This window comes from Schistocerca piceifrons, chromosome X (genome assembly GCF_021461385.2).
Source record: "Schistocerca piceifrons isolate TAMUIC-IGC-003096 chromosome X, iqSchPice1.1, whole genome shotgun sequence".
In the NCBI taxonomy this organism is placed as follows: Eukaryota; Metazoa; Arthropoda; class Insecta; order Orthoptera; family Acrididae; genus Schistocerca; species Schistocerca piceifrons.
This window is the reverse complement of record NC_060149.1, coordinates 601,939,448-601,964,200: the sequence shown is the minus strand read 5'-3', so window position 1 is coordinate 601,964,200 and position 24,753 is coordinate 601,939,448.

Genomic DNA, 24,753 nt, shown 5'->3' with positions numbered 1-24,753 from the left:
ACATCTGAAATGCAACATCCACTGTTCAAAGGGCCGTCAATGCGAACAAGAGGTGACCGAGGCGTGTAACCAATGGCATCCCATTCCATCATGCCAGGTGATACGCCAGTATGGCGATGACGAATACACGCTTCCAATGTGTGTTCACCGCCATGTCGCCAAACACGGATGCGACAAGCATGATGCTGTAAACAGAACCTGGATTCATCCGAAAAAATGACTTTTGCAATTCGTGCACCCAGGTTCGTCGTTGAGTTCACCATCGCAGGCGCTCCTGTTTGTGATGCAGCATCAAGTGTAACCGCAGCCATGGTCTCCGAGATGACAGTCCATGCTGTTGCAAAGGTCGTCGAACTATTCGTGCAGATGGTTGTTGTCTTGCAAACGTCCCCATCTGTTGACTCAGGGATCGAGACGTGGCTGCACGATCAGTTACAGCCATGCGGATAAGATGCCTATCGTCTCGACTGATGGTGATACGAGGCCGTTGGGATCCAGCACGGCGTTCCATATTGCCCCCCTGAACCCACCGATTCCATATTCTGCTAACAGTCATTGGAGTCGACCAACGCGAGCAGCAATGTCGTGATACGGTAAACCGCAATCGCGATAGGCTACAATCCGTCCTTTATCAAAGTCTGAAACGTGATGGTACGCATTTTTTCTCCTTACACGAGGGATCACAACGTTTCACCAGGCAACGCCGGTCATCTGGTGTTTGTGTATGAGAACTCGGTTGGAAACTTTCCTCATATCAGCACGTTGTAGGTGTCGCCACCGGCGCCAACCTTGTGTGAATGCTCTGAAAAGCTAATCATTTACCAATCACAGCATCTTCTTTCTGTCGGTTAAATTTCGCGTCTGTAGCACGTCTTCTTTATGGTCTAGCAATTTTAATGGCCAGTAGTGTAGTTAATTTCCGTCTGGTTTAGCTGGCGGGATGCATAACCAATTGGTCTTTCCTCGTCGTCAATAATTTCACTGAGAACCGCTCCTACGGCAAAGTCAGATTCATCACATGAGAGAATGAATGGTTTTCCGAAATCGGGATAGATCAACAAGGGGGAACTGGTTAGAACTTCTCTGAGATGCTGCACAGCAGCTTCACACTCGGTGGTCCATTGAGAGGGTACATATTTTTTCAACATGTAGATAAGGGATTTAGCTATTGTGGCATAGTCCTTTACAAAACGCCTATAGTAGTTGCTGAGTCCCAAGAAGCTTTGAAATTCCTTTACATTCTTAGGGAAAGGGAAGGTTCTAAATGCTTCAGTTAGACTGGGGTCGAGTTTTACTCCATCAGCACTAATAATGTGCCCAAGATCCAAGATACTGTTTTTGACTCTCAGAAAAGGAGAATTTTTCTATTTTTAAACTTAAATTAGCACTTCTTAGTCTAGACAAAACATTTCTTAACTGTTTAACACGCTCATCCATCGTCCTGGAAAAGGCAATGATATCATCTAGATAAACTAGGTGCATTGTGGGTTTCAATCCTCTAAGTAATAGTTCAGCAAATCTTTGGAAAGTGGCTGGCACGTTGTGCAACCCGAATGGCATTCTCAGAAACTCATATACACCGGAGGGAACTTTAAACGTTGCTTTTGGTCTGTCCTGTGGTGCAATCGCAATGTGGTGGAACCCACTATTCATGTCAAGTGTAGTGAAGTATTTACAATTTCCTAACCTGTCTAGTGTCAATACGGGGGAGATGGTAATTATCAGGCGTTGTTAGCTTGTTTACCGCTCTCTTAGCGACGCAAAGACGGTAGGTCTTCCCTCCGTTAGTTGACTTCTTCGGGACCACAACGATTGGGATGTCCAAGGGGTGGCAGACGGTTGTATTATCCCGGCCTCTACCTGTTGTTTGATAGTTTCTTCCACAACGGGCTGGAGGTGGTATGGTATTCCATACAGTCTCTGTGCAATAGGCCTTGAACCCCCGGCGGGAATTTCATGGTAAACAAGGTCAGTAGCTGGCGGATAACGCTTTTCCTCGAATAACCGGGAGTGTTCTTCCAAGACGTAGTACAATTTATTTTGGTCAGCCACAGGCAAATGGGCTAACTTATCCTTAAATTTGTCTTTGAGCACGGGAGCAATATGGCATACGTTATGTTCCAGGAGCCGCTGTTTTTGTGTACATTTTGGCTTTCTTGCTCAGGGTAATTCTCTTCAATCTGGTGGCCGCTAGCTATAATGGTGTCACGAGAAATCTCTACTTCCTTCGTTCCAAAATTATCCACACAGGCAGGAACGTAATATTTTTCCCTTGTATTCCCTCTGTTGTTAAACCACGTTTAACATGAACTTGTAATCTGTCAGGGACATCGTTTTGACGGAGTGGATCCACCCATACGGCTGTTCTCGGCAGTTTGCGGGATTTGACTCCAAGCCAGAGAATGCGTCCCATGCCACCGCTGATTCTAACAGAGGTAATTGTACGTAACGCCCACGTTTGCGCGGAAGGAACCTGTGGAAGCGGCCGCGTTTCACAAATTCCTTGCGACGGATTGACGTGGGAGCCGCAGAAACAGTGGGTTTCGTCACCGAAACGGACGGTTTTCGTTCTGTAATCGACTACACTCTGGTAGTGGTGAAGGAAATCACTCCCCAGAATGACATCGAAATCTGGTCTTCGTTTCCGAATTACGTCCATGTTGAAAGGGTTGTAGATGGCTCCGATTTCCAGCTCAGCTTGGAGATACCCAGCGGATACAATTATCTCGTCACTCAAACCGTTAATGTGGTAACGGGGTGGTTTTAACACTTGTCTCTTCCCATGCCCTATGAATAACACACTCCCGTGTCAACAAGTATTCTCACGCTCCTTCCTCTAATTTTACCCTAGAGGAGGATATTCGCCGCCTCATTTACGACACCGTGGCGGACTTGATTCGTGAATTTTACAGGGGGCGCGGTCTGGCAGCGTGACTTGTCCCTCGACCGTTTCCCGGCTGTCTGTGGGATCCGGGTGGATTGTTGGTAAAGTGTTCCCTCTGCTGGTTGTACGAGGGCCCCCGCTTTCCCGAGTTCGGTGGGAAGTTTTCACTCATATGACCGATGTTTCCACACTGGGAGCAATAAGGGACACGGCACTGCGTAGCGGCATGGCTTGCCTTTCGGCAGCGTTGGCATGCCTTCTCATATTTGAAAATTGGTCGCGGCTGTTCGTCCGGGCACGCCAAACTGGTAACAAAATGTGCTACCTCCTCCGCATCATCGCAAGTCGTGTGGCATCATGCAACGCGGCGGATGATGCTATTTTGACCTCCCCTCCCACGTACGGGTCGATTCCACGTATAAATACGTCAATCGAGCGGGCTTCTGCTTCCTCGATTAATACCTCGTTACGTTTGGAATCCGAACCCAGCGTGTAAGTGCGGCAAGCCACAGCGCGTATTCGGTCAGCAAATGCTTCTACGTCCTCTCCTTGCTTCTGGCGGAGGGTGGATAACTTGTTCCCGTAATAGCGGGGGTCACGTCTGTCCGAATATCTTTCTTTCAACCCAGCTTCTAACGTGGCGAAAGAGGTGGTGTTCCTAAGGGCGTGCACTGATTCAACGTAGGTACGGGCATCACCTGACAATTTAAGGCGGAGTTCATTTAACAAGAAATCGTCTGGCCAGGCGCAAGCGCGGCATACCTCTCGGACAGTTTGCAAGAAGGAGATTATCTGTTCGTTGGGTTTTCCGGAGAAAGTCGGAATAAAGTTAATTGCAGGGAAGCTATGAGCCAAGGTTGCAACATACGGCTGGGGTACTACGCTACTGGAGGTGCTTGCAGCCGTCATTTGCAGCGTGGCAGGGTGTGTTTCCGGCGCACTCACATTAGCAGGCCGGGAATGAGCCAGTTTTGATATTCCTCCGTTAATTCTATCTTCCGTAATAGTAGTTTGTCAATATCTGCTTGAAGGGCAGCTACTGGATCTGGTTTCTCCGTAGGTGGGGAGTTGTCTTCCCCAGTGGCGGTACTACGGGTACTGCGGTACACAGGCTCAGCTCGCAGCGAAGTAGTAGCTGCGAATTCTTCTAACCGGTCACACAATATAGAAAATGAATAGAAATTGAAATGCTGTTCTATTGACCTAAATGTGGGAACAGATCACGATCCTGACACCAGATTTGTATAGAATCGAGGAGAGATACGTTGGGTTTCGCTTCTGACGACAAACTTCTTCCAGGTCGCCGAGCAGTCATGACTTGGAAGTGGTCGTCCAGGTTAATGTTACATGAGATTTGGTTAAATAAAGTGCATATAATTCAGCATACAGGATACGTAGGGCACTCCTAGGGAGAGAAATTACAAGATGTTGACCAGTCTAGGAGATTGAACAGACTTAACATGTGGGCAGTGGGACTGGTCGTGGTTCATGCTAAGTTCTGCAGGTGGCTAGTCGTGGAGCAGAGAGCAAGAAGGTTTGCGTTCCAAGAGAGGCGTCGCTCTAGTCGAGGTCTGAATCCCAAGAGCGTAACGCAACTGTTTTCTGCTCTCCAGAGCCCTCCAGCGTCCACACACGTGACCTGTCTCCCACGCTCGTTATCGGTTAAACAGATGGTGTGAATTTACCAGCAATTTGAGCAGAAGACTGGACGTGTCTCTGGTCACCAGCTTTATCCGGACAGAGGTGCCTAGGTATTGAAAGGCAAGCAGATTCTGTCATAGAGACATGGCAGAAGTTACTCTGGGAGAAGACCTGGGTGCGACCTTTGTAATACAATTTTTTAAACTAAATCCCAAAATAATCCTTGACTGACTGGCACCTTGTACAAAATGTTCAGTTATTATGTCATCAGCCATCACCACATTTGGGACCTGTATCTGTCCAATGTCGTAGCTGCTGAACAATTCTTTTGGATGAAAGCATTGTGATTTCACTGTATGGGGTGGTGTATGATAGAAAGACGCCATCACCTTTGGAAGTGATTAAGGCTTAAGTTGGGAACAACAGGGAGTCAGTGAAGAAATTTGCGAAAATGTTGCGGGATGTGTGCAAACGGAAGAATAAAGTAAATATAAGGCACTCGATTGTCAAGAACAAGCATGACGACGTCTTGGTAAATTATGCGTGTACTGTATTGGTCAGTGGGTTATGTTGGCGAATCCTCCTCACCAAAACGGTGAATGAAGAAATTTCCTTTGCAGTATCAAGGCCCATATGAAACTACAGGAATAACCACACTCATGCATATGAAATTACAGTTACCAATGATAACTTCCATTGTCAATGTAGGACTTGTCAAGTACCTTAGACACGATGCTTCTACTTATACAGAATAGTTGTGTCATTGACTTATTGTATTGAGATTACCTTGCCGTTTTAAAAATTTTTGGACTATGCTGAGGTTTTTTAAGTTTTGTGGCAGGTGTTCAGTTTCGAAGCCAACAGGAAATTGCTATTTTAATGCATTGTTAATGTAACAATTCGTCATGTACGTCCATCTTTCAAAGAGGTAGAGGGAGAACGATGAAAATCCCTTTCCTCCAGGCGGTGTTACCACTGAGAACATCCAGCATGACTACGACAGTTCTGATGAAACTGCATCTCTTCAGAAAAGTAGTGGACACACTAGGGGACCAAGAACGCGACCTTGGTGTGCTGTTTTCCAGGCAGCATTACGTCGATACAACTAGCCATCAATGGACATTAGGATTAACCTACAACATGTGGGAAGTCAGAAATGAAATAGGAAGGTTAGAAGAATCATTCACCACTCTGAATCTCGAAGGTGAGAGGGACGGATTATCAAGTGAAGTACAGGGAGAGTATTAGGAGTTGCGAGCGGTTAAAGCAGAGGCAGCAAAGAATTCGGCGCACAGGCCGTGCCTACCAAGGAGTGTCATAGCGCTCAACTCCCTGCACACTTCCCCCATGGTCATGCTACGCTGTGAGGGCGCCGATGGGAAAGAAGGGGAAACTGCGAACGCGCTGCAAGTAAATGGCAGTGCCATTGCACTGCATACCTACGACTTTGTTTCATATTTCACATTTTTCAACAACATAGATCACAAACAAAACATATCTTGAATATTATGAAATTATTTTTCGCTCGATGAAGACATAATACAATTTTTATCTGGTACAAATTGGCAGCATTCGGACAGACGCAGACAATCTGACAGGTTTCCACGTAATAATGACTTTCTTAGTTTCATAATCGAGAAACGTCTTTTACAAATATATTTTGATCGTAATGTGACCACATTATGAAGACGTGGTAACTCTACCTGAGAATGCAATGAAAACTCAAACGGTCACGAAAACAGATCGAAAACTGGTGTAAGACTGTCAGTGTTCTCAAAAGGATTAGGGATCTGTCCTTTAATTCTCTCAAGGTCAGCACGAATTCTTCGAACCTCGCGCGTTCTTTGACGTCAGCGAGATTAGGGGAGGGGCGGGTGGGGGGGGGGGGGTTGGGTTGTTTTGGGAAGGAGACCAGGCAGTGAGGTCATCGGTCTCATCGGATTAGGGAAGGATGGGGAAGGAAGTCGGCCGTGCCCTTTCAAAGGAACCGTCCCGGCATTTGACTGGAGTGATTTAGAGAAGTCACGGAAAACCTAAATCAGGATGGCCGGACGCGGGATTGAACCGACGTCCTCCCGAATGCGAGTCCAGTGTCCGAGCTTAGGGAACTGGACTGTGTTTGTAGAATGTGTCCCTTCCACAAAGCGATTTTCTTTTTAAATACACTCCTGGAAATGGAAAAAAGAACACATTGACACCGGTGTGTCAGACCCACCATACTTGCTCCGGACACTGCGAGAGGGCTGTACAAGCAATGATCACACGCACGGCACAGCGGACACACCAGGAACCGCGGTGTTGGCCGTCGAATGGCGCTAGCTGCGCAGCATTTGTACACCGCCGCCGTCAGTGTCAGCCAGTTTGCCGTGGCATACGGAGCTCCATCGCAGTCTTTAACACTGGTAGCATGCCGCGACAGCGTGGACGTGAACCGTATGTGCAGTTGACGGACTTTGAGCGAGGGCGTATAGTGGGCATGCGGGAGGCCGGGTGGACGTACCGCCGAATTGCTCAACACGTGGGGCGTGAGGTCTCCACAGTACATCGATGTTGTCGCCAGTGGTCGGCGGAAGGTGCACTTGCCCGTCGACCTGGGACCGGACCGCAGCGACGCACGGATGCACGCCAAGACCGTAGGATCCTACGCAGTGCCGTAGGGGACCGCACCGCCACTTCCCAGCAAATTAGGGACACTGTTGCTCCTCGGGTATCGGCGAGGACCATTCGCAACCGTCTCCATGAAGCTGGGCTACGGTCCCGCACACCGTTAGGCCGTCTTCCGCTCACGCCCCAACATCGTGCAGCCCGCCTCCAGTGGTGTCGCGACAGGCGTGAATGGAGGGACGAATGGAGACGTGTCGTCTTCAGCGATGAGAGTAGCTTCTGCCTTGGTGCCAATGATGGTCGTATGTGTGTTTGGCGCCGTGCAGGTGAGCGCCACAATCAGGACTGCATACGACCGAGGCACACAGGGCCAACACCCGGCATCATGGTGTGGGGAGCGATCTCCTACACTGGCCGTACACCACTGGTGATCGTCGAGGGCACACTGAATAGTGCACAGTACATCCAAACCGTCATCGAACCCACCGTTCTACCATTCCTAGACCGGCAAGGGAACTTGCTGTTCCAACAGGACAATGCACGTCCGCATGTATCCCGTGCCACCCAACGTGCTCTAGAAGGTGTAAGTCAACTACCCTGGCCAGCAAGATCTCCGGATCTGTCCCCCATTGAGCATGTTTGGGACTGGATGAAGCGTCGTCTCACGCGGTCTGCACGTCCAGCACGAACGCTGGTCCAACTGAGGCGCCAGGTGGAAATGGCATGGCAAGCCGTTCCACAGGACTACATCCAGCATCTCTACGATCGTCTCCATGGGAGAATAGCAGCCTGCATTGCTGCGAAAGGTGGATATACACTGTACTAGTGTCGACATTGTGCATGCTCTGTTGCCTGTGTCTATGTGCCTGTGGTTCTGTCAGTGTGATCATGTGATGTATCTGACCCCAGGAATGTGTCAATAAAGTTTCCCCTTCCTGGGACAATGAATTCACGGTGTTCTTATTTCAATTTCCAGGAGTGTACATCCCCATTAAATGAGAAAGAAGTTGATTTTCACTTTGCGGTGTCTTAGTGTGGACAGTGTGCAGTCAAATCCACTGAAAATTAGAGGTCTGAAATCCATTTCGGATGTCTTGATTTTCGTTCCTGCATGCCTTTCTCCTTCATAAATTTAACAACAGCAAGTTTTAAATCGAAAACTCATTCCAGACACGCCACTTCATTTAAATAACGTACTTTGCAGTAATATATAAAGTCTTCATACTATTCATTCAGTTCCATCGAAAACTGTTTTAACTGACTGTGGAATAATGGGTGTGACTTCAGAAATTTTACTATTCGTACCATCAATTTCGTTACGCACTTAATGCCTGCAAATTTAGCGCAAAGTGCTTCTGGTGTACAAAACAAGGAATCCCATCTATCGATAGTTGTAATCTTTTGCTCTTTCATTGACAATAAAATCTTTAAATTCTTTGTGTATGGTACTGTAAAGTCATTTCAGAGAAATTTTTCAGTACCCGTCACTTACGGGACTGCATAATAGATACTGCGAATTTTTATCCCTCTCTTCAGCCATTCCTATTCATGTTTAAAGACTTGTGATGATAGACAGCTAGAATGATCTTTTTATGCAAACAGCCAATGGAACTGTGAACGCCCTTCATATCACGAAGAAATAGCGAAGAGGAAACAGCACTGACATCACGAGTCTGCCAAAATGAAAAGAGTGGTGCCGACCGAAAAATGGCAGAACGCAACACTAAATGAATTATCGCACTGTACCGGGTATTTCCGAGAAGGATCGAGACAGGCCGACCAACAGCCCGAACTCTGCCCGCACGCTCTGTACGCGTGAAGTCTGGCACGCCGTGGTCGACCCTGGGTTAAAGGATCAGTTACAGCAAGTGACGTGTTTAGCGCCACGTACATTTATGTGATGGAAGATGGGAGGTTAGGTGCAAGTTACAAGATACTGAAGACTGTGTTTTGTGCAGCAGATGATGAAGACATCCAACTAAATAGAACGCTCGTCCTAGTATGGGAAATAACGAACACTAACAGAGCGACTGTGGAATGTCATACCACACGGTTGGTGAATATAGAACAAGAAGTGTTGAGTAACATCACAGTATTATGGAAATTAGCTACGCATTTAATGAGATACCTGATGACGACTATGGGAATAATTAACAGGGATTTAGACAAAGTGCAAAATCGACTGAACGGGATGAGAGAGTGGCTGTTGCAAAACTGCTGCGATCCTTGACAGACAGCGTCAATCAGGAGTGACCAATCCGCGGCCTGTGGGCCGCATGCAACCCAAAGCATGTATTAATGCGGCCCAGGAAGGGAGCATATACCACACGATTGGTAAAAAAAAGATCTTCCATAAAATTCCATTTATATAATGTTATAATAAATTATATTTTTATATTAGAAATTCTCGCTAGATGACGCTATCCTCTCAGTTATTCATTCGTTCTTTTTTTTCCTCCGTCAGCGGTTAGTGTTAAGTATATTATTTGCGACCCTAAACTACTTGTCTTCTTGTAGTGTGGCCTACGTAAGCTAAAAGGGTGGATGAAGTAGGTGAACCACGGGTAGAATTTTCATCATTTCAGGTGGCAGTACTTTATGCATAACACGGACACTAAAGACCTACATTGCTACCTCCAAGAGAGTTCCTAGATGGCCTGCAGAATGTGCAGCAGGAATTAACGGCAAAACTACCACGCATATTAGAAACAACGGACCAGAGATTGGTTTTGTTTTGTCTCAAGTCAAGAGCCCAGATTTAATAACGACAGACCTAGTCATCATGTATTAGCTCGATTTCCAGCAGCAAGTGTGGAAGTGAATTACCGGTGATTCGTGATCCATTCACACCTGGTGAAATGGAAAATCTTTGCACTGATATGTAAACAGCTACACATTTGCAGACTGGATTTCTTTGTAGAAGCAGGAGTGTAGCTTGGCACCAGAGCAACGAAACCACATTGTAGGGAGTGCTAGTTCTGCAAGGTTCGCAGGAGAGCTTCTGTAAAGTTTGGAAGGTAGGAGACGAGATACTGGCAGAAGTAAGGCTGTGAGGACGGGCGTGAGTCGTGCTTCGATAGCTCAGATGGTAGAGCACTTGCCCGCGAGAGGCAAAGGTCCCGATTTCGAGTCTCGGTCGGGCACACAGTTTTAATCTGCCAGGAAGTTTGAAATCATTCTGACAATGATTTCAAAATATAAGTTATAAGGCATCTAAATGGATTTCCGCCCACAATCTCTTCTATTCTACGCTACGCTACTATTCAGAACAATAAAATTTATCTTGATGGGTTTTTAGCGCGTCACACGAAATACTTTTTGTTGATTACATGTAATGTATTTACCTATTCGGAATATTAGTAGCCACTATAAGTGGCCAAAATGATTGATTAGAATAATATTCAACCAGTGATCACTTTACAGTTATTTTCCATATAGCGCGTGATCTGGCGGGCGTTATAAACAATCACGCATGCAAAAGGTTTTTAAACATACTACTTTCTATGTTAAATTAAAAAATGCGAATGCGCCGATAATCACACTTCACAGAGGTGACTAAATCGGAACAGCAGATTTACATAACCCATTCATTTTAGCCGGCCGAAGTGGCCGTGCGGTTAAAGGCGCTGCAGTCTGGTATCGCAAGACCGCTACGGTCGCAGGTTCGAATCCTGCCTCGGGCATGGATGTTTGTGATGTCCTTAGGTTAGTTAGGTTTAACTAGCTCTAAGTTCCAGGGGACTAATGACCTCAGCAGTTGAGCCCCATAGTGCTCAGAGCCATTTGAACCATTCATTTTAGACAAGTGACACTAGGAAGACGATAATGGATTGGATTAAAAAAATAGATTCAGGCCTAACATGTAAACACGACGACGAACATCGAATTACAATTTCTAAATTAGATTTTCTTCTTCCGCAAATTATGTCACTCGCAAAAGTTCCAATGACTGGAGGCGTAAGACACGGCTCCACTCGTAAGAATACTGGATTGCACACAAGCATTACTTACCCCTCCCTCTTTCTCAGGATGAAACACGACGATGCCGTCACCATGATGAGATAATCACTTCGTTTTGCCAAGTCGTATCTCCGAAAGCTGTTCGCCAACATGAGATAAGCAGAGCTGTTTAGCGCCAAGCCTCCTGCAGCCACCACAGCCTTCGAGGGCACAAGCCGCATCGATACGTAGCCTACAAGCAGCGGTAAACATTGAAACGTCCCCTTTGAACAATTTATACAAGACTGTGCTTAAACTGACACACAATATTTTGTTAGCGCAACGCAATCTGACTTTCAAATTCCCTACAAAAGAATGGCCCTGACTAATATTAAACTATACCTTTCACAAATCACTTACCTCACAAAAATCTTCGCTGCTCAAGCTACTGCAATACAGCGAGCGCCACTACTGCCAGCTAAATAAAAGATTCAAACTATGGAAGGCACTAACTACTGATAGGGATAGTTAGCAAATGAAAGATATTAATAGAGAACAAACAATGTATTTACCTTGATATCATCATATATAAATATAGCAGTTCATGACAAATTACAAAACTCCGCCATCTCTCTCCCCACATCCACCACTGCTGGCGGCTCACCTCCAACTGCGCAACGCTACGCGCTGTTCACATCCAGCTGCCGCTGCCCAACACTACAATGGCGAGTATTACAACAATGCAAAGCAGACACAGACTGCCCACAGCACAGCCAGTGATTTTCATACAGAGGTGGCGTTACCAATAAAAAAACCTAAACAGCCTACTTACATAGCCCCCATGCTCCCCACAAAAAATATTTACAATGTATTTACCTTGATATCATCATATATAAATATAGCAGTTCATGACAAATTACAAAACTCCGCCATCTCTCTCCCCACATCCACCACTGCTGGCGGCTCACCTCCAACTGCGCAACGCTACGCGCTGTTCACATCCAGCTGCCGCTGCCCAACACTACAATGGCGAGTATTACAACAATGCAAAGCAGACACAGACTGCCCACAGCACAGCCAGTGATTTTCATACAGAGGTGGCGTTACCAATAAAAAAACCTAAACAGCCTACTTACAACATCACTGCAGTCAGGCGTGTGACGCGGCGCAGTGCAGCGCGCGTTTTTGTAACTTCACAGGTTCAAATGGGATCGCGCAAATTGCGACGTGACGCGACAGGGACGCGAAATGCGCCTGCGCCACGTCGCGCGGCGTTGTGGTTGTGGCACAGTTTCTCGCGCCCTGCGTCGCGCATGCCTCGCTAGCACCGTGGGAAATTTGAGGTGGGGAGCGGAAAAGTAGCCCCGCTATATGCTCGCATCGGCACGGCGCATATGAGCAGTGGTAGTATTGTCCATACGGTAAATATTGCCTTACTGTGTACTAAATTTTATTGCCTTAGTGTAGTGTTTCGTTTTTCGCCATTTAAAGGCTCCAGCTCCTTTCGTTAGTACATTATAGTGTTCTGTTATTTGCATCTGTGTAGTTTTGTTTTGTTTCGTGTTTCTTCTGTCATTGGCCATTGGCCGCTGGAATTGTATCACATGCCTCCACGATGTTTTCAAAATGGTTCAAATGGCTCTGAGCACTATGCGACTTCTGAGGTCATCAGTCGCCTAGAACTTAGAACTAATTAAACCTAACCAACCTAAGGACATCACACACATCCATGCCCGAGGCGGGATTCGAATCTGCGATCGTAGCGGTCGCTCGGCTCCAGACTGTAGTGCCTAGAACCGTACGGCCACTCCGCCGGGTGATATTTTCAGATAGCAAGAAGGGACAGAGGGTAGAGAATATGGAAGAAAGGAATACTATAAAATCAAGTGATTAAGAAGCAAGGTTATCTTCTCACTGCCTAGTATTCTGGCGTATCTGTACGTTCAGTTAGAAAAATCTGGAAAGGGATAATCTCCACGGGTGTGACCTCTTTGTGCTCCTGGTAAGAAGCGTCAAAGATCTGAAATATAGAAGTCTCACTGTGATTACTTGGATATGGATGTAATAATGTAATACGACACACTGTACTACATGCATGTGAGCATCACTTTTCCACTGCAAGCTAGAAACAATCGAAAAGCAGTCACAAATACCAATGTTATAATGGGTTCGTCGTGATGAGACAAAGCATTTAATTTGTTGCATGCACATTATCAGCATTAATAAACTAATTATACAACAGGCTACACAAATGAAGAAAATGGTCGGTATTATTACGAAAGTAGGAATATCCTACAAGAGTGTCATGATTAGATATATTTAATTTGTTGAAATGTACTGCTGACAAAGGCAGATCCACTTTCATGTCAATGTTTTTCGAACTCCTGTTCACAAGGCACACACGACTAGCTTCTGCATTCCTGTCACGCGCATTATCCTTCGCTGCTGACAAAGCACTGACCATTGTGTTGTGCGACAGATCAATTGTTTATTTTTCTCAATAACAACTATTTTACTCGCGATCACTCATTGTCTGTTTGGTAATCAGTACGTTAGTAACCATTATCTGGCATGCGACTATCATTCCACCAAAAGGAATGCTCGTCATTATTTTAATACTGCTCAGATCAAGAGAAGGAATAAAATCCTTTGGTAAGTTTCCATTCCAGTCGCTCAGTGTTTAAAATACGATGGGTTGCGGGGATTCCACCAAAAGTCCAACAGAATTAACAATCTATTTTTGCGTGAGTTGTTAACCTTTTCTCATTCGAAGAAGCATCACCATTTATGAGTAGCGGCCACATTTCTCTTGGTGACAGGTTTAATTGTACTTCCTCTGTCACAGTGTAATTTGCCGAACTCATCTCACAGCTGCTCTTGCGACAGAATTCCGAAACGGGGTGCCTCATTAAACAAGTAATTGGTAATCACAGAGCTCAATAGCGTATGAAAAACCTCATAGTGTCTGTTTGCAGTAACATAAAAGAAGAAATTTCATGTTTATGTTCATACTAGGAAGCTGTTATTTCGCTAGCTGTAGATAAACCTTAAAAACTTACAGTCACTGGAGTGAAATAAATAAAAAGGGAAGTATAAGTACTGATGTATCGCCGTAGATAAGAAAATACTTTGTGATTAAGAATTGGCAAAACACTCTCCTCCTTATGTGCTATCATTCGCCAAACTTTCGTTTCGATGTCTCGAGCAGTTTAGGAGATTTGAGAGATGTAGAGAGTATTTCGTTCTCGCAGTCGTGAGATCGGAAGTGAGAGCGCTACATGGGATCCGTTTTCTCGACATCGGAGGCAGATAAAGACCTCCTCCCAAGTCTAAACAAAAATTCAACAAGTTAGCTAAATTTCATACACAACAGCATATGGTGCAATACGCACCAAACGCCAAATCATAGCGACCCCTAAGTTTCGTTGCAAACTTTTTGAGTTTTGCGTAATGTCTTACTAAAATGTGTACATCACAATAAGAATGGCCATTAGCGAGATGATGGGTACTTCGCCGCGAAGCTGACATAAAACGCTACAAGTACGGCAAAAATGAAATATGTTCACTGAATAGTTTCTGTAAAATCGTTTGAGAAAGATAACAGGTTGCGCGCGCTTCGGTTCTGTTAGTGCAGAGCGTCGCCAGTCTCCGCGTGCGAAATATGGTGTACGCGTCGCAATATGCGCTGCACCCGCGTGACTTGTGCGGAACGTGCGTGTCGCGCTGTTAATATCGTGTCACGTCACTGATGCTATACGCGTCTCAATTTGCGCCTAGCCTCACGGGCGCTTATTTTCGTACAAACAGTCACGTGTCCACTTGAGACCACTCTGGTATTCCCCTGCTGGCGAGTACTTAGGTTGCTGCTCAGCCTTTTCACGGCCGTTTGAGCTCTGGGTTCCAGGCTGACTGGTGGTCACCCTGAAGCCCATGCTACAGACCACGACGCCTACCACTACTGCTGTCCCTAGCCAACACCACTATTACAGCTGCTGGCCGTCCATCAGCCACAAGGGAATGCCCCTCCACACTGGCCCTATGGCGCTCGCCTGGATCACAGCTGCTAGCGTCAGCCGGCCGCTCAGGAAGGCCCCACTTCCTGGGCTCATCAGCGCTACCGAAGATCATTAGTGGCCATCTCTACACATCGTTACAAATGTCCAATTCAGTATTATCTTAGCCACTACCGACAATTCATCATAGTGCCCACTGCTATACATTGTAACAGAAGTGCATTGGAGTAGCATTCATGTGTGGACCTTCATCCTCGAAAATATACTGAATTTGGTTCAAGGTCAACACACAAACAGTTGTGTTATTTCAGCACTTGCAGGTGAGTAACAAACTTGGTATACCACTTGGACAATGATACTTCAGCTTGCAGCAAGGATATTGGTTTCCTGTGATTTTGAAGTGCTGTTCCTTCGTCTGCCACATACTTCTTCTGGTGAGAAGCGTAAACTTTACATGGCACTATTCTCGAAGGAAAATCGTTCCCAGCGTGTTGCACGTCTCTTCACGGCATTTTTGTCTCTTGAAGATGGTGTCTCTGTGATACCGCTCCACACTCGAACGACATCATTGCCGTTTCCTTCAGCTTGCAAGCATTTTTCTTTGCCACCTTTTGCTCTCCCATGTTCTGAGGTTCTACGTCTTCTTGTTCCTTGTTTTGCCTTGTTTCTGTCTCGTGCTAGTGCTACTTTGTTCCTTCGTTCCAGTGTTTTTGCTTGCGACGTTTCTCGACGCTGTCTGCATCTTGCTTCCTGTCAATAACGAACCGTCTTCCGTGATTTTGTCATTTGTCCGACCTGCCCATTTCTGATGGTTACTTCCACACTGGAACTGACTCTTCTGCTGCCTTCGCAGTTTCAGGATCAGAAGTTGATCTGGTTAACCCAGGACATCGCTTCCTTGACACAACATCGTTCGGTGGCGACATCACCACGTGCTACGGAGAGGACGACACAGCTTCTTTGTTGGCGCCTCCCCCATACAGCGTTGCCTCCCTCCCAGAACCGTAATGAACCTGTGACAGTGATTACAAAGATTCTGCAGATGCCGAAAGAGTTCGATACTCATCGTGTCATTTCTCACCGCTGCAAATCTTTACAGATTTGAAGTGTTCAACAGGTTTAAATTAAATTCATCTTCATTACTACAAATTAGTACCACATGCGAACGTGAGCGACTTCATAGTGCGCTTTCACGGAACGTTGTCAGTTCCGTATGACATTTCTACCATACCAGTCTATCGTCACGAAACGGAAACGTATGTTAGCGGCCATGCTGTAACTGCTTTGTCATGTGACATCCTCCCTGCCTCCTCCGCCCCCCCCCCCCCCGTCCCTACGAGTAGGACTTTGTAACCTGTAACCCCATGGGGTAGCTATCCACAGGTTAAACAATTGCAACTTGCGACAGTCGGCGGAGTGGTAAATGAAACGGAGCTGCAAATGCTTCTTCTCACTTGCTCTCGTCGTCTAGCTCGGGGATGATCTTCCACCCTTCCTGCCACCAGACACGCGCGCTTAACACCTGTCGAAGTGCATAACTAAAATACTCTCGATGCTGCTGATAGACAAGTAGAAATGTTACAGACAAGTAGATATGTTAACCAGGGTACAGTCTGGGAGGCTGAAGTCAAATGAAGAATCGAATGCGTTTACGTTTATTAGCTTAAAATTCACAATTTCTTACTCATAATTAAATAAAGTTCACTGGTGATCTCTTGCAAACAGCTACGTGCCGTTTTAATCATTGCTCGAGCCCCCAAAAGCGATACTGAGCACGCTATAAATTTTAATAAAACCTGTTGAACGCTAAAGAACATCGATAGATATTTAATAAATCGATCAGTTCTCTAAAACACAGCCTAATACCGGTGATCTCAAGTTAACTCGACACTAGTGCGAATTTCTAAGTGTCGAATGCCATAAAATATACGAAGTCCCATCTGGTTTAAATACATTTAAAGTCCCATGGCACTGTTTCAGATCAGTCACCTAAACGTGGTGTAAATAATCAGAGTCCAACCAGACCGTATCAGAAAGTAAGTCCCTTTGGTACCCAAAACACAGTTCGGGATGCTCAAAAATAGAGTCCCACAGTAGCGCTACTGCGGCTGAGTATGGCGGCACTCGAATGGAGAGTCCCACAGCTACGACTTTGCAGAAAAGTCCCGTTTGCTTACAAAAACAATAACCAAAAGTCTAGTACCTTCCGCCGCGGAAGTCGAACACGCGGCAGGACAAATGGACGTGGTCAGCCCATAGAGGGCTCCACCTCCGCGGCGGCTATTCCGCGCAGCGGCTCTCGCGCAGCGAGTGTGCCACTGCTAAGCCACGTGCAGACAGCGGCCAATAGCCGCTCCCACCGGTTTCGTATATAGGGACCCGCTCTGCCCTAGTCCACATCTGCGGCGGTAATTCAGTTGAATACCACCCTTCGATTGTGCTCTTCCGGTACCAATCGAAGCGATAGGTGTTGCAGGTGCCAGCCAGCCAGCCAGCCAGCCAGCCCGTTGGCGTGCAGCAGTTCAACCAGCAGCGGTCCCTGCCAGCAGCGGTCCCCGCCAGCAGCCAGCAGCGGTCCTCGCCAGCAGCCAGCAGCGTCCCCGCCAGCAGCACGCAGCGGTCCTCGCCAGCACCGGCCCCCGCCAGCAGCCAGCAGCCAGCAGCCAGCGGCCAGCAGCGGTCGCAGCCAGCGGCCAGCAGTGGTCCTAGCTGCCTCCACCATCCGTCAGCAGCAGCAGAGGCGTCCCCAACGGCCAGCCAGCCGGGTCGCCCCCCCCCCCCCCCCCCGCCAGTGGAGGTAGAGTGGGGCTTCGGCCCCAGTCTGCTTCGTCATTCTCCGTCACTTTCTCCTCTGTGTCTCTCGTCGCCCTGCCCGTCTCTCGTTTGCTCCTTTGTCTAGTACTGTGTTTTTTCCCCCTTATCATAATGTCAACCCTCACCACCTCTTCTACAGCCACCACCACTGCCATCATATACACCTCCCCCTCCGCTGCTGCCAAAACTATCACGTGGTGTGCCGCTTCACCCCCCCCCCCCTCAGTCCATGCCCCCACTCCTCACTCTCTCATCTCCCTCCCTATTTGTCGCCCCATCCCCGGCTCCTCCCTTCCGTGCCTCCTCTGATCCCTTCCCTCCACTCCCTCCCTCTGCTCCTTCCGTTTCTGCGGCCCCCGCCATGGTGGTCGCTCGGCGGGCTACGGCCCACGCTCCACTCTCCCCTTCGCCTTCATCATCATCGTCTTCACCGTCGCCTTCGCCTTCGCCATCGCCCTCACCATCTCTGGCGCCGACTCCAGCACCGGGACCTGCCACTCCCCGCCACATTCCAGTTGTTCCCATCCCCCACTCCACCTCCGCCACCGTCAAGCACCCCAGTGGCACCCCTGCCTCCTCTACTCCCAAGAAGGCTCCACCTCGTTCCCCTTCCCCCACCCATGATGCCATGGATGTCTCCCCGCCCGTCCCTGCCCCCTCCTCCTCCTCCTCTACCCGCTCCTCCTACCGCTACCTCCTCTCCCGTCCTGATCCATCCCTTCTTGAAGCCCGGAACCTCACCCTCTTCCTTCGCCAGAATTTTCCTGGTGCCCCAATCTGCCTCCTCACTCCTCGCCGTGATTCGGTGCTCATCTCCTCCCCCAGTCCTACCCTCCACACAGACCTCCTTTACCGCATCCCTGTCACCCACTTTGGCCCTCATGCCTCCCTCACCCCTGCTCCTTCCCCGCCTCCCTCCCACCAACCCCAACCCCCGCATCGCCCGCCAATCCTCACTGCCGTGATCACTCGGCTTAGTCCGACGATCACGGAGGAGGAGGTGTTGGCGGAGCTTCAGGCCCATCCCCATCTGGAAATGCGTGTGGTTCGTTGCATCCACAATGCTGCTGGCCCCACCCGCCTTATATCGGTCTTTTCCGAGCACGCCCCCTCCATAGACTGTCTCCTGAATGAGGGTGCCCTCCTTTTTAACCAACGTTATAAAGTTGACCCCTCCCGTTCCCCTCCTCAATCCCTCCGCTGCCAAAGGTGCTCGCAGTATAATGCACACCCACATCTGAGTGCCGCGAACCCCCCACCTGCCCGCACTGTAGGCAAGCCCACTTTTTACGGCAGTGCCCCAATCTCCAGTCGCCCCCTTCTGTAATACCTGTAACCTCCCTCATCCTACCTACTCCCAGAAGTGTAAGGCCTGACCCCCTCCTACCACTCCTGAACTCACCGTTCCCGTCCGTTCTCTGGACGCCCCCACCCCTCCTGGCAACTCCCTTCGCCCACCCCCTACCGCTGAGGACATCATCCGGTTCCTCACCATCCTCCTTTAGAATGTTCATCCTTTTCAGCGCCCATACACCCTTCAACAGATCTCCCTCGTCACCCGTTCCGTTTTCCAACTCAAAATGTACGCCACCTACTCCAACAACCAGGCCCATTTCACCTTCTCCCGTCTTGACTCCCTTGTTTAAATTCTTGTCATGGCGCGACAGCACCGTATCCTTTTCAACAACATCCGCTCCCTTCCCGCCAACAAGAACCTCTTCCTGCACACCCTTGCCACCCACCGCGTGGACACCTTCCTCCTCAATGAAACCTTCCTCCAACCCCACCACACCATCCACACTTCGCCCTACCTCCTCCACCGCTCCGATAATCCCATCCCAATTGCGCGTGGCGGAGTTTGCCATTCGTCACCACCACCAGATCCCCGTTCGGCTCCAACCTCTCCTTCCCGACCCCACCGAACACCTGATCCTTATTCTCTTCTTCCCTGGCCTTACCGTTACCTGCGGCACCATCTATGTCCGCCCTAACGCCCCTATTCCCTTTGACTTCCTCTCCCACATTGACCGTACCTTCTCCTCCAACGTGATCGCCACCAACCTCAACATCCATAGTCGTTCCGCCGCCCAGTTACGGCAGTGGCATCGGTTCCTCTCCTCCCTTCAAAGCGACCTCATCCCCATCCCCCAGCACACACGTCCCGAATCCAACTCCACTCCCAATGTTATCCTTTCCTCCCCCAACCCCCTTGGCCGCATAACGGTGGATGTCCTGGAGCCTATTGGTAGCGACCATTTCCCTGTCCTCCTTACCATTTCAGATGGTCGTCGCCCCCGCCCTGACCCTCGTCATGACCCTCCCACTAAGTACATCCATGACTATTCCCGTGCCAACTGGAATGCCCAGGTCGATAGCCACCCCTTCACCTACCACCACCCTGACGATGTAACCCATGGCGCCTCCTTTCTCCAGCAGACCTTGTCTGAGGCCGTGGAGGCCCACATCCCTACTGTCGCCGTCCACCCCACCGTCCTACCTTACCCCCACAGGCCGTCCTCCTCCTCCGTGAATCCCGCCATCTCTGCTGTGCCTTCCTCCGCACGCGCGACCCAGACACACTACGACACCACTGGCAACTCCAGCGTCACATTCGTAATTTGCTCGCGGCTAAGAAATGCTGGGACTGGCGACAGACATGCACCCATTTAAATGCTACCCTACCTATCAACTCGTCCAAGTTCTGGCCAGCCTTCCGTCGCCTTACCGGAACTAAACCCTCCCCCTACTACCCTCTTCTCCATGATGATCACCCCTTCCCTGACTCCGTTAGTAAGGCCAATCACTTTGCCTCTTACCTCTCCGATGTCTTTTCCATCCCCGATGATCCCCAGTTCGATTACTCCCTCTTCCTGGATGTCCGCGATCGAACTGACACCTCTGTCCCTCCCCTCGCTCCTGGTTTCCACTACTTGGACAACATTGCACACATGGAACTCAATTCCCCTATCACTAAACAGAATCTCATTGCTACACTCCGCACGAAACGCAACACTGCTCCTGGTCACGATCGTGTCACCTACCGTCACCTTCGTGAAGCTCCTGTCTCTCTCCTCTCCACACTGGCCAGGCTCTACAACGTAGTCCAGTCCACCGGTTACTACCCCAACCTGTGGAAAACCTTCTGTATCCTGATGTTCCTTAAACCTGGCAAACCGCCATCCGCCGTCTCCTCCTACCGTCCCATCAGCCTTACCTAGGTCTTCAGCAAGGTCCTGGAATCTATCCTCACCCGCCGCATCCACCAGCATCTCCACCAGCACCGCCTCCTTCCCGTTACCCAGTGTGGCTTTCGGCCGTCATTCTCTTCCGACGATCTTCTCCTTCACCTCACTCATCTCCCGTTGCTCCGCAATCTTCCTCTCCCTGTACCTCGAACGAGCTTATGACCGCATATGGCATTCCGGTCTCCTCATCAAGCTCCAAACCTTCGCCCTTCCCATTAACTACGTCCGTCTGATCGGCTCCTTTCTCTCCCACCGTCCTTCCTGTCACCATCCATAACACAGATTCCTACACCTTTTTCCCCTCCGCTGGTGTGCCCCAAGGCTCCGTCCTCACCCCCCCTTCTGTACCTTTTGTACACGGCGGACATGCCGCCACCGTCACCCTCCGTCCACCTTCTCCAGTTTGCCGATGACACCGCCTTCCTTGCCCTTGCCCCCACCCTGCAGCGCTCCCAACACCTTCTCCAATCCCATCTTGAACGGTTCACCGCTTGGTGCAACCAGTGGTTGCTCAAGGTCAATCCCTCCAAAACCCAGGCGATCATTGTAGGCAAAACCACCCCTTCCTTCCGCCTCCTTGATTTCTATCTCACCATCTATGGCCGTCCTATCGCCCTCACTAGCACCCATAAGTACCTTGGCGTCACCCTCGACTGTCGCCTCTCCTGGACTCCCCATCTCCGGACAATCCAAGCCAAGGCACACTCCCGACTCCATCTCCTCAAGCTCCTTTCCGGCCGTACGTGGGGTCTGGACCACCCCACTATCCTCCACACCTATAAATCCCTCATCTGCCCTATTCTTTGTTACACCCATCTGGCCTGGATCTCCGCCCCCCTCCACCTTTTATAAATCCCTCCAAATCCTTGAACGCCATGCTCTCTGCCTCACCTATCGCATCCATCTCCCCTCCCCCACGCGGATCCTGTATGATCTCATCCCCTTCCCCCACCTTTTCCTTGAATGAATATGGATCCTGTACACCTCCCACAAACTCGATCCTCCTCATCCACTTGTCTCACCCATCCTCTCCCATCCTCGCCTGCTGCCGCGCCTGTATTACCAGGTCGCACCCGGTCTCCATCTCTCCACCCTCCTCACCCTCTCCCAAGGTGGCTTCCGCCAGCTCCCCCTCCCTGATGATGTCCTCCTCCTCTCCATCTACCCCTCCTATCAACTTTGATCCTCCCCCCCACATCCTGTGTCCTTTCCTTTCGGCACCCTCCCTCCCTTCTCTTTCCTTTTTCCCCATCCCTTCCCTCCTTCCCTCATCCCCCGGGCTACCCCTCCCCCTTTTGCCCTTCCTCCCTTCCCCCTATCTCCCCTGCCCATGGCATCTACTCTCCCCTCTCCCTCTCCCACCCCCCCTCCTCCTCTCTTGGCAGGTCCCCGGACTCGTACACGGATAGTACCATTCGCGCGCCGGAGATCAACGCCTCATGTTCTGTGTGTGCCATCGTTTTGTGCTTAAGTGATTCAGTGTGACAATTTTCGTCTCTGTCTGTGTCCAAGTGTCTGAACAATTTTATCTTGGACTCTATGCCCGTGAACGGCATCTTGTATTTGAAAAGTGTTTGTCTCCATTTATATGTCCACCATGTTTTTCCTCTACATGTCTTCATTTGTATATTTGTGTTTCTCTGTGGCTAAAGAGCGGCGTCGTATGCTGCTGCAGGCCTGCCTGTAATACAGGTTTCAAAATAACAATAAAGAAAAAAAAACCCTAGTCCAGCAATTCGAGGGTTGGGTTCCCTCACTTCCTCATCGAGGACTCGCACTGCCTGGGCTACTCTCAGGGTGTATCTTCGACGTGGAAGAGCCCCAACCGTGCCTGTCGCGTTGTTCCCCGTCTGCACGCCGTCACTGCTGCCCGCCGCCGCCGCTGCCGCCGCCGCCGTCGCCGCCGTCGTCTGTCGCCATCGCCCGGTGCTTGCTGCCGCCGCCGCCTGGTCGCCGACTCTCGGTGCTCGCCGCTTCTTCTGCCGCCGCCGCCGCCGCCGCTGTCGCCGTCTCTTGGTGCTCGGCGCTTCTTCTGCCGCCATCTCTCGGTGCTCGCCGCTTCTGCCGCCGCCGCTGCCGCCGTCTCTCGGTTTTCGCTGCCGCCTGCAATCATGGACGCCCCAACTACCACCATCATCTACACCTCCCCTTCACCTGCCCCCACTGTAACGTCATGGAGTGCTTCCTCTGGGCTCTGGGATTAACCCGTCTCATCCACCTCCCCTACTCACAGTCTCCTCCCCATCTATCTCCTCTCCATCGCTATGTCCCCATCTGTACGTCACTCCTGCTCCTACCCCTGCTACTGCACCTGCTGCTGCTCCTGCTCCTACCTCTGTCCCTGCTCCCAACCCCCCTCCCACTCCTGTCGCCCGCCGAGACGGCTTTCCCCCTCTCCCCCCTGCGACTACCATTGCTTCCCCTGCCAGAGTCTCCGCCCGCCGCGCCACAGTCGCCGCCACAGAGCGCCCTACCCTCTCACCCGGTGCTACTGCCTCACAGGAGGGCCCTGTCTCCAACCATCTCCCCATCCATCCAGTCCCTCATCCCTCCTCCCAGGCAACACCCGCCAAAAAATCTTCCAAACGGCCCAGTGGCGTCCTCTCCTCTACTCCCTCATCCAAAAAGCCACTGCCCACCCCACCTCCCTCTGACCCCGCTATGGATACCACCCCACCTCCCTCCTCTCCAGCCCCCTCCCTGTATACCTTTGTCCTAGCCAACCCTGATCCGAAATTCCTGGATGCCCACACCCTCACCCTTGAAACCCGGAAGTGCATCCCCAGTGCACGCATCACCCAACTTATCCCTCGCAGAGACTCTGTTCTCATCAAGTCTCCCTCTCCATCCTTCGATACTGATCTCCTCCGGCGCCCTCCCTGCATCACCTTTGGGCCCCATGCATCCCTCATCCCATTCCTTACATCCTCCTCTCCTCGTCAGCCCCAACCGCCTCGTCGTCTGCCAACCCTCACTGCCATTATCACGAAACTCAGCCCTGTGGTCACGGAGGCTGAGGTGTTGGCGGAACTGAGTACCCATCCCGCCCTGGGAGTCCGCTCTGCCTGCTGTATTTACAACTCCTCTGGCCCTACTTTCCTCATGCGTATATTTACAGAGTCCGCCTCCTCCATCAACCGCCTCCTCATCCAGGGAGCCCTGATTTTCAACCGCTGCCACCCTGTTGACCCGTCCCGTTCCCCTCCTCATTCCTACTGCTGCCAGCGTTGTCTTCTGTACAATGACCACCTCACCCGAAACTGCAAGGATCCACCCACCTGCCCCCATTGTAAAGCCTCCCACTTCCTCAAACAGTGTCCGAACCTCGCCTCCCTCCCCATCCTGCAACACCTGCAATGAACCCCACCCCACCTATTCCTCCAAATGCAAAGCCAAGCCCCTTCCCACCAACCCTGAACTCACTGTCCCCGTTCGCCCCATCGACCCACCCATCTACCCTAACAATTCCCTCCACCCTCCCCCTAAAACAGAAGACATCATCCGGTTCCTCACCATTGTCCTGCAGAACATCCACCCCTTCCAGCGCCCCCACACACTCCAGCAGATTTCCCTTGCCGCCCGCTCACTCTTCCACTTAAACACCTACGCCACA